The following is an 11151-nucleotide window of genomic DNA, read 5'->3' as shown; positions in this document are numbered from 1 at the left end:
AGTAGTGCTTTCAAAAGTTACATAAAGTAATAAAAATATGCCTCGGGTGCCATCAGCTAGAATCGAAACCAAAGCATATAGCTCTCCAGCATTATTCGTTACTTCTGAGCTAAGTTCATACGCTTATAAAATCTTAAAAAGTAATGTTGTTGGAGGTATATTTGCACCCGTGTAGAAGTTATTCCTGCTAAGTTCCACATTTTTAAAAAAATTTTGACCTCTCAGCAGCTATTTAAAAACGAAATTGAATTTGTTCCACAGGCGCAAATCCACTTTCCATCAAGTTTCAAGTCTATAAATTAAAACTTAACAGAGTACTTTTTTTATATATATAGATAGATATACACATGACATCGCTAATATATTTACCCGGTGCTATTGTGATTTCCTTTTTTTTTTTTTAGAGATTCTGTGCATCCTTTTCATTTCTTGAAGTCAGTTCCTAATGGGAATGAATATATTCTTTGCGCGCTTTCGTTTCGTTTTTTTTTTTTTTTATCTATTATTTATTCTGTGTTTGTCTTCTCTTCATCCTGTCACTTTCTACGACAGCCATGACGTGTTATTCTTCGATGAGATTCCACTCATTATGTCATGGTATTAGAGGATACTTCAGACTCATAGGCGACATTTCAACTGAATGTTTCATACCGAGCAGCAGAAACACGCAAGTAATGGAAACTGCTGAGCTGCTTCAAGACACAAAGCACCATAATGTCGGCCAGGATATTAAAATATATTATGTTCATCTCTTCGAAATCGGCACCAAAGCCAACACAGTCTAGGTCATTATTGCGATGGCTTGTTACCTGCTTTATGAGGAATGACTTTGGTTATGCGCAGTTCTAGGCTTACCCTTCCAGTCTTTGACTTCTCCTTTTAGAAAGAAGTTTAGCGTATTGCTAATCGCCTGAGGCACCCCTATCGAGGAATGCCGACGAGGCTGTCTTGACAGTTTTTTGCACACTAAAGTGTTCTTCATCTAGAGTGCTAACATTTCAAACTTCATTTTCCGACTGTTGTGTCACATCATCCTTCTATGGCTACACAAGATTATCGTTTAATATTTCACAAAGATGTGCAACTTTATATTACCTTATGCTTCAGATTTATATTTAAAAAATAATAATTAAAGAATAATAATAATAATAATAATAATAATAATAATAATAATGATAAGAAGAAGAAAAAGAACAACAACAACAATGTACAAAATACCAGGCAAGATAATCAGTTTAATAGAAAATACAATGAGAACATGAAGACTTGAACTGACAACTGATGGACAATACATAACTAAGATTAAAATACAAAGAGATATCTTCAAGGTGATTCCCTATCACCATTACTGTTCATCAAAACCATGATGCCCCTGAGCAATATACTGAGAAAATGCCAAACCGGATACAAGTTCACTAATACAGATGAAAGAATGGACCACCTAATGTATATGGATGATCCAAAACTGTTTGCAAAACCCAAGAAGGAATTAAAGACGCTAATAAACACAAAAAGTGTGCACTGCTAATCATGAGAAGGGGAAAATTGGAAGCAATGGAAGGTATGGTACTACCCAACCAAACGAAGATAAGAGCACTAGATGAAGATGACAGCTACAAATATTTGGGAGTTCTGGAAGCAAACACCATCAAAGCAACAGAAATGAAGAAAAAATGGAAAAGGAATACCTCAGAAAAACGAAAAAATGTCCTTGAAAGTAAACTACATCGTAGAAACCTAATTAAAGGACTAAACACGTGGGAAGTTTCTGTAGTAAGATACTCTGGACCGTTTATAGGTTGGACCAAAAAGAATTTAGGCATCTTGACCAGAACACAAGGAAACTCATGACTGTGCAAAATGCACTACATCTAAAGGATAATACTGACCTATACTATGTGAAAAGGAAAGAGATTGGAAGAATACTGTTTAAATGACACAAGAAAAGAATTAGAAAAATACAGAATGGAAAACAGTGAAAGAATAATTAACGCAGCCAGAGACACTGAAATATCAAACATAACAGAAAAAGAAGAGATGATGGATAAGATGAGAAAAAAATGGGAAGAGAAACAGCTACACAGACGATTCATAAGGATTACGAAATATGAAGCCTAAAAAACACTTGAACATGACTACAAAAAAGAAACCTAAACAGAGAAACTGAATCCCTAATAACAGGCACACATTATAATGTGATTATAACCAATCATATCAAAGCAAGGGTCGACAAAACGAAAGAAAACAGTAAATGCAGACTTTGTGAACAAAGAGACGAAATAATAAACGACATAATAAGGCAATGCAGTAAACTAGCCCGAAAATAATATAAAAGTAGATACGATCAAGTGGAGAAGGCAATGCACTGTGAATTACGCATCTTGAACACCTAAACAAATGGTACAAACACAAACCGTCAGCAGTATTTAAAAAGGAGAGCCACAAAATCCTATGGGACATGAATATACAAACGGATAAACAAGCAAGAAGGCCGGATGTCATAATAGTTAACAAGAGGGAAAGTGCTGCCAGATTGTAGATTTTGCCGTTTCAACAGACGACAGACTGAATATCAAGGAAACAGAGATATGGAGCAAATACCCGAAACTGGTCAGAGAACTGAAAGGGATATGGTACATGAAGAAAGTTAAGATAGCACTAATAATAGTAAGGGGATTAAGAACAATACAAAAGAAAATTTTGAAAAAGAATAGGCGAGATTGGAATCAGGGGGATGGCTGAAGAGTTACAATGGATAACAATGATGAAAACTGCAGAAATATAAAGAAAAACCCTTGAATGCAGAGACTAACACACATGAGCTATAGGCACTTACCAGACATGTAAAAACTGCTACAGATGTAACACACAAAGAAACATGAAAACTGAATCTGTATAATTGTAAGTTAATCCCCCCTGCGCCTCTGCCGTTGTGTGTGTGTGTGTGTGTGTGTGTGTGTGTGTGTGTGTGTGTGTGTGTGTGTGTGTGTGTGTGTGTGTGTGTGTGTGTGTGTGTGTGTGTGTGTGTGTGTGTGTGACCATAAACTGGCACCATACCAAATAAATGAGGAAGGTCAAGGAGGATGGAATAACCGAGGAGTAAAAGCACTCGCCAGACTTCCACTGGAAGAGGACTGAGATCTTAGGGGAGGGGGCTTATTGCCGTCCAAATTCCAGTGAAGAACAATGGTCACTGCCAAAAAGAAATCAATGTTAAGCAGCTATTGTGAGAATGCAAATTCATCTGCAAAGGTTATTGAAAGAGGTGGCGCGTACTTGAAATCTGGGGAGACTCATTGTCACTCAGACTCAGGGAACACCACATGTTGTTTTTGAGAAGAAATCCTTGATGATGGCTTATGTGACTATTCTTAGTGAGTAAATAATAATAATAATAATAATAATAATAATAATAATTCACAACACTCCATGATAGATTGGTGCAAAGGCTGAAAAAAGTTATCTATAAATAGAAGTACCAGAATAAATGACTAAAAGGAAGAACTACGTTAATACAAAAAGACACAAAAAAGGCACGACCCCAAGCAATTACAAACCAATAACCTGTTTGCCGACTATGCGAAAAATTTTAACTGCACAACTGAGTAAACAAATCTACTACTCCCTTAACACTTGTGGGCTACTGCCCGGAGAACAGAAGGATACACAGATCAAATAATATTGAGAGAGGTAAAAAAACAAGAAAAAGGACATAGCCATGGCATGGATTAATTACATGATTTTAATCCCATAAGCATGAATAATTGAATTTCTAAGAATGTACAAGATAGCTGACAAGATTATTAATATACAGGATGGAACTATAAAATTGTTGCCCTAGAAAAGATGACATGATTCCATTTCCGTTTGATGAAAACCAGATTATCTACTAGGTGGCCAGTTGTGTACGAATCTGAAGAGCAATAGGGGCTTTCTATCATATCTTAAAATGACACAATCTTCAAAGAGTGAGATTAGAGATGCACCGCTCTATAACTCATGTTCTCTACCGATCCAAGTTATGACAACAGGACCATTGCCAGCACCCACAAAATGCATCACTGGATTGCTATGAATAACAGGGATGTGCAAATGGTATCAAAAGATGTGAAGAATACTGGAAATCTGTCACTCAAATTCCAGAGAGCACTACAAATTGTTCTCAAAGAATATTCTTTGATGATGGTCTGTGTGAAAAATAATGAGTGAATAACAATAATAATAATAATAATAATAATAATAATAATAATATAATAATAATAATAATGATAATAAATAATAATAAGTAATAATAATAAATAATAATAATAATAATAATAATAATAATATAATAATAATAATAATGATAATAAATAATAATAAGTAATAATAATAAATAATAATAATAAGAAGAAATAATAATACTGAATAATAATAATCACAATAATAATAATAACAATATAATAATAATAATAATAATAATAATAATAATAATAATAACAATAATAATAATAATAATAATAATAATGTTACAAGAAAAGAGCCCCCTTTTCCTGTAAGTAAGAAAAACATTAGATAAGTGGAAAATGGGAGTAGGATAGACCGAGATTCGAAGTTTGTAAGTAAGGTTCAGAAATAGATTCAGAAAATGGAATGTTAGAATTTCGAATTGTTAAATTTCACATAAAATAGTTTAGATATGTTTGTTTGTAAAAAGAATTGAATTGTTCATTCGTTTATGGAAATTAAATTAAAAAAAAGGTCAGCTAAAACAATAATGAACAATACAATTTAAAAATATATTGAAAAATAGATTAGTGAGAATTCTTTGTCTGTAGAAGTGTGCTTTGGGAACATGCGCCGAGCTACGTATGTTTAAGCCACGTGAGTCGATCACGTTTAGAGCCTTATATATGACGTCATAGCAGAAAGGGAGATTCTCAATAATAGAAGCTAGGATTAGCAGAGAGAGGAGTCGAAGATCAGAGGCAGTCGAGTTTGGATCAAACAGTCAGCAGAGTCGGTCAGACAGAGCTGACAGGATCAGAGGAGGGTCTCTTTAGAAGTGAAGGAAGAACGTTTAATCATGTAGAACGACTTTGAATTCCTTGACGTCATCATCGTTCGACCGGTCTATCTGATAATAAAGAAGTTATTTTTTATTTTATTATTTTTTTATTACATTTTCACCTCAAACAAGGCACATTGCCACTTTGATGTAGGGGGATACTATTAGGGACACAGGCTACAGGGGTACTAGGTGGGGAGTTGGGCAGCAAGATGTCAGTTCATATTACACTTGAATTTCTGCATATCAGTACAGTTGGGGAAGCAAGTTCTTGCAGTTCGTTAGAACATTCACCGTTAAAGTACTTGTAGAATAGGCAGAGGGATGCTACATTTCGTCGATGGGACAAAGGCTGAAACCTGGATGACATTTCAGGACCTATTAGGTTGCCGACTCTCTTTTGAACCTTGTCTAGGAGTGAGAGACTAGTAGCAGATGCACCAGCCCAAATATGACAACAATACTCAATACATGGCCTTATAGAGGTACAGGATACTTTCAGGCGTTAGTAACTTTCTAGCACGGTAGAGAGAACCTACCTTTTTCGCAGCAGTCCTGGCAATGCTCTCAATGTAATTGTTCCAACTCATGTTTCCTGTGAACGTAAGGCCGAGGAGTTTAAAAGATGTGCTTTCAGATAAAGAATCTTTGGCCATTGCTATTGGTGATAGAGAAGGTTTCTTGTAGTTATTGAAGGAAACCAGTTTAGTCTTGGCAGCATTGAATGTGATCATCCATTTTTGTCCCCATTCCACTACAGATTGGAGGTCATCCTCTAGTGTTTCTGCCATTTCTTTAGATATGTGTTCATTTGTTTTCCTGTTGTGTCTGTTATAGAGCGTGGTGTCATCAGCATATATACCCATCTCACAGACAATTTTGTCAGGGAGGTCATTTATGAATATTATGAATAATAGAGGTCAGAGACACTCCACATTAGATCATATTGTTTAGATGTACGACCATCGAGGACAACCTGGATTTTTCTCTTATCTAAGAAGGTTTTTATTATGTTAAGTATTCTTCTAGTGATACCGTATGATCTGATTTTCCTGAGAAGACCTTCATGCCATACCCTGTCAAAAGCCTTAGATATATCTAGAGCTACCGCTCTACCCTCCCCTGCTTTGTTAAGTGAATGGTATATATGCTCGGAGATTACAGTTAGGATGTCTGCTGTGGAATGGGCTTGCCTAAATCCATATTGTTGGTCGGTCAGAAGTTTAGCATCTGTAAGGTGATGGACTAGAGCATGGTTAATTATGAACTCAAATATTTTGGCGAAAAGTGTGAGGAGGCTAATGGGGCGATAATTTAATGGATCAGTTCTTTCGCCAGAATTCTTGAAAACTGGTATAACAGACGCAGTTTTCCAGCAGGCAGGAAAGCAAGATTCATTAAGGCATTTGTTGTAAAGTTTGGAGAGAATTGGAGCTACTTCGGCAGAGCACTTTTTTAATAGCACAGCCCAGATGAGATCAGGGCCACATGCTTTTGAAGTGTCAAGATTTTTTATGATAGCATGCACCTGAGAACAGGTGATTTTCAGATCGTCTAGTGTGGCATCTGTCCGCAAAGGAAAGTCCAGGAAAGGATGGTTAGCAGGGTCCAGTGTGGAGTTGGAGGCAAACCGACTGGCAAGCATGTTAGCCTTCTCGGTTGCTGAGCAAACAACTTCATGATTGTTAGATAGTGGGGGAATTGTTGATTGCCCATTATTTACTACAATGTTGTAGATTTTCCAGAAGTCACAGGTTCCTAATTTCTGTGCTTCGATGCATTTTTTGGTGGTTTCAGTAAATTCTCTCTTAGCTGTCGCTATTTCTTTCTTACAGTTACTTCTGGCTTCTATATACTTCTGTCTGTTTGAACTGGATTTATGTCAGTTAAATCTGTTGTACGCATGCTGCCTTTGCGCAATGGCAGCTGCACATGTGGAAGTAAACCATTGGGGAGAGTGGGGCTTGCTATAAAATTTCCGCGTAGGAACATGTGCTTCCATTGCTGCTTTGAACCATTCAGTGGTCTCATTTGTGCACTGTTCAGCAAGAAGTGAAAAGATATTTCGCCATGAGGCGTCTCTGATGAGATCCTGATGGCTTGTTTGAGTTTTGTCTTGGTTTAAGCATAATTTTAGATTGTACTGTCATTTTTTTTAAGAGTTTCAGTTTAGGTAAGGAGTGCTGAACAAGCGGTTAGGCAGAATACCGGGCATGCAACACAAGTAGACCATCAGCTGACCTTCCATCTACTAGGGCTGTGGCCTCAGGAAAGCCCACTGGGGATGAGTGCAGGGTCCCTTTCCATGCGCGACATGGCACTACAAACATCCCGATATTATTCAACTGTTGATGGAGCAGCCGCTCTAAGCACTACCAAAGAGTTAGGGTCCTGTACTACCAGTCGGGAACAGCAGTCAGGAACTGTCAATCCAGTACCCTCAACCCATCAGACGATGGTCAATCCAATCTACTTGTACTGGCATTATGGCGTTCAAGCACTCCCAAATGCCCAGTTTAGAGGGGGATGGGATGTGTCGGGAAAGGAGGAAAACGGCGTTCATTGCCCTAGTCAGGAAACAAGATCGACCATTGAGTGTTTCTGTCGAATCCCTGTACTTTGCCTGGCTAATAAGCAAAGAAGGAGTATGGAAGCCGGGCGATAGACAGTGCCTATCTACTCCTTAAGCAGTTTAGGTTTGCAGACCGGTAATTTGTTCGAGTCACCAGCTCTAGGAAGGATGTCATCCAAGACTGGAGGGGCCTCTTTCCCTTTAGGTTTAGCTTCACAGTTTTCCTTCTCTTAGACGGATGACCTGGGAAGATCTACAGGTCCATCAACACCAAGAGGGTTTGCCCCGCGCCTGGATCCTAATCCAGGTATTTCTGCAACCCGGCGTGGGTAATTAATGTTACTGGGTTGGTATGTAAATGTTATACGTCTACTGAAAAATTACACTCCTTGAAGTGACTAAGGGACATTGCTATTTAATTGTTACTGGAGGAGGGGGTAAGTAAAAGTTCATGCAGTGAAAGCAGCTATATTTGCAACAGGTTAGTTGGAAGGAGTTAAGATATGGTTTAATATTTTTCCTTTAAATTTAGAAATTTTTTTTTCTTATTTATATGTTGACTTAGGAATAGGATAACGCATTACAGAATGGCTTGATATTAAGATTTACTTAAAAATGTGGTTGTCCAAGCTCTGGGTATTTTAGATGGCATGAGGGTTAAGTGCTGTATCTATGCTGTCAGATACCAATACAAGTAACGTCATTTTTGATATGAAGTACAATACAGTACAGGTATAATTGGAAGTAAAATTATAAGCTATGTCATGTTCAGTATGTATAATAAAGTAAATAGATATATGGGCAGATTTCCAGCAGATGCGAATATATGGAGGTTGTAAGTTTTAAGTATGTTTTCTCTTCTAATGCAGATAGCTTCAGCTTTCGTTTAAAAATCATGAAGTTGTATTTTGCATTACAGAGTATCGGTTCAGTTTTTGTATTAATCATTGCAAAAACTAAGGAAGAGACAGCTATTGCTATGTAATGTAGGTAGCTGTAAATCTAAGTACAGACTATAGCTAGTGAGTATCTACCTGGGTAAGAATAAAATAATGCATGCCTTGGCGGTAGAAATGTGTAGAAGTTTAGTGATAGTGACCTCCAATCGGTCAGCGTGTGAAGGTTAAGGGCTGAAAGCTAAGGACCCCCTCTCCACGGCGTGTGTAATGTATGAGTGTTAGTAGCAGCTTGCGGAGTAGAGTAGACTGTTAGTTTTTAGGAGAGGATTAACTTACAGAATACAATAGAATTAATTTTTAGAATTTATAGTCAAGTAAAGCTTAGTTAAATAAAAAAAATTTTTTATTTTTTTTATTTTTTATTTATTTAACATGCAAATGAAACAATGGCACTCGTCTTGGATATACGTAGCACGCAAGAAGGGGGTGTTTGTACCGTAATGAGAAACTAAGAAATATATACATGCTCGTTTATTTCTATTTTTCTTTTGGTTTGTTTTATTTGTATTTATTTATCGTCTTTATTTGTCTTCTTTTTTTTTTTTTTTTTGCAAACCTTAGCTTGACTAAAGCTGAAATTCGTTATCCTCCCCCCCTCGTTATAGGCAAAACACTGTTTCACTCTGTGGCAGTTGCGTTGTAGTATCTGTTGTAAGATCGCGTTGTAGTATCTGTTCTTATCAGCTTAATATCTGATATTACCCTACATTGGATATTATGATATTGAACAGATTTTTGCAACCTGGTGAAGAGTTGTTAACCGACAGCGAGCGGGAACAGGGTAACGCGGACGCCATCAAGGGTCGACTGATCGAAGCTTTTGAAGAGGGGCCTTTTGATGCCTTTAATAAGTTGGGAGAGCATTCAAGTCAGTAGCAGTGACAGATGTCAGTCGATTGATCCTGCTCCAAGCATGCACTTAACATGGCCTCTGAGGTGTCTCCTCTCTCCGCAACTGCCACACACTCTTATATACCAAGTAAACTAGCGAAAAAAAAGCCTATGCAAAGCAAATCCCAGAAGTTATCAGAAACCTGGACTTATTTTTTCCACACTAGAAGATACGACTTTATTTAAGTAATATACTTAATATCTACAAATACTATCAACTTGCTTGTACTGAAAATGTGGCTTCCTTGCTATCTATAACAAACCAAGGAATATAGTTTGCCTTACTTTCAATTATATTTGTACCTGAAATACACAGTGATCTTAGATACGTCACTAAGACTATTTCTCAATAGATACATAATGCTTTGTTCCTGACCTAATTGACTGTCTTTAACTACGAATTCCGATGCGTCATGTCCTAATAGTATACACGTAATCAGTATATCATAAATTTATAGTTCTTCTCTTGAATCTACAAATATGTTCATTTTTGTTGTTTCGTTTTTTTTTTATCTCATTCTCAGCATGATAAATGTCCAAACTTTATAGAAATCACAAGTATAATGTATTCCTATTTACTGGCCTCCCCACGATGGCAGGTTCAGACACAAAGTCGTTCTTTTAATGGGAGAAATCTAGCTCCTTTAAAAAGGGGCACCTGGATTGAGACGAAAATATAAATTTCCTCTTCCTTGAAGGGTCTGTGACCATGAACACTGCCGCATTACAATAGAAATGGATGTAAAAGTGCAGGGTATGAAGAAAGTTTTGAATTAGAATCTTTCCCAAATCCTCATACAAGAGTGGCAAGCCTTACATTTGCCTGTGAGAAAACGTCTTAAGAAAACAAAAAGCTCCTGAATAAAATCCATGGACTAATTTACAAAATGCACGAAATTACAATCTGCATAATGTTCATACATCATGAAGATAAAGTCGTCTCAAATTGCGATCGCCTTTGGGTGTGCTTCCAGTAATGGTCACATCAGGCTACCCCACATCTTCCAAAACGAATGCAGACTAAATTCAAATGGTTGTATGAAGTTGTTGTTCACTGTTGTCAAGCTCTATGTGGAGAATGCCATACGTTTTGCAGCAAGACCTGATATCTCAGAAACGTCTGTCCAAGAACTGCCATGATTTCACCAGATTCAACATCAGCCCCCATCACATAATTGAACTCCATTTGAGTAAATTGGAGCACAGTTGAGAAAGACACCAATTTTACAGTTGCCAGGATCAAATATGAGTTGATTGCAAGAATCAAATTACTATTTAGTAGATATCGGATGAAATAAATTTAAGAACCAAATATAAGCTGATTAAAGGATCAAATTAGTATTTAGTAGATATCTAATGAAGAACACTAAAGGATCAAATATGAACTAATTGCAAGAATAAAATTAGTATGTAGTACATATCTATTGAAGGACACTAAAGGACCAAATAAAAGCTGATTGAACGATCAAATTAGTATTTAGTAGATATCTGTTGAATACCACTAAAAGATCAAGCATAAGCTGATTGCAAGGATCAAATTAGTATGTAGTTGATGTCTATTGAAGAACAATAAAGGATCAAATACGAGCTGAAAGTTAATTGGTATTTAGTATGTAGCTGCTTAATAAAACTAAAAGATCAAATCTGAGTTGATTGCAAGAATTGGATTAGTATTTAGTAGA

At 36.7% G+C, this 11151-nt stretch overlaps 1 pseudogene; it reads left to right on the top strand.

The window, feature by feature from the left end:
• The first annotated feature begins 9217 nt into the window (after positions 1-9217).
• Positions 9218-9375, top strand: LOC145268471 (U2 spliceosomal RNA; annotated as a pseudogene).
• Positions 9376-11151: the final 1776 nt, after the last annotated feature.

Source organism: Euprymna scolopes, chromosome 43 (assembly GCF_053919585.1).
Source record: "Euprymna scolopes isolate OS-2025 chromosome 43, ASM5391958v1, whole genome shotgun sequence".
In the NCBI taxonomy this organism is placed as follows: domain Eukaryota; kingdom Metazoa; phylum Mollusca; class Cephalopoda; order Sepiida; family Sepiolidae; genus Euprymna; species Euprymna scolopes.
The sequence above is the reverse complement of the archived record's forward strand: the minus strand, read 5'-3'. Positions and strand labels throughout refer to the sequence as shown.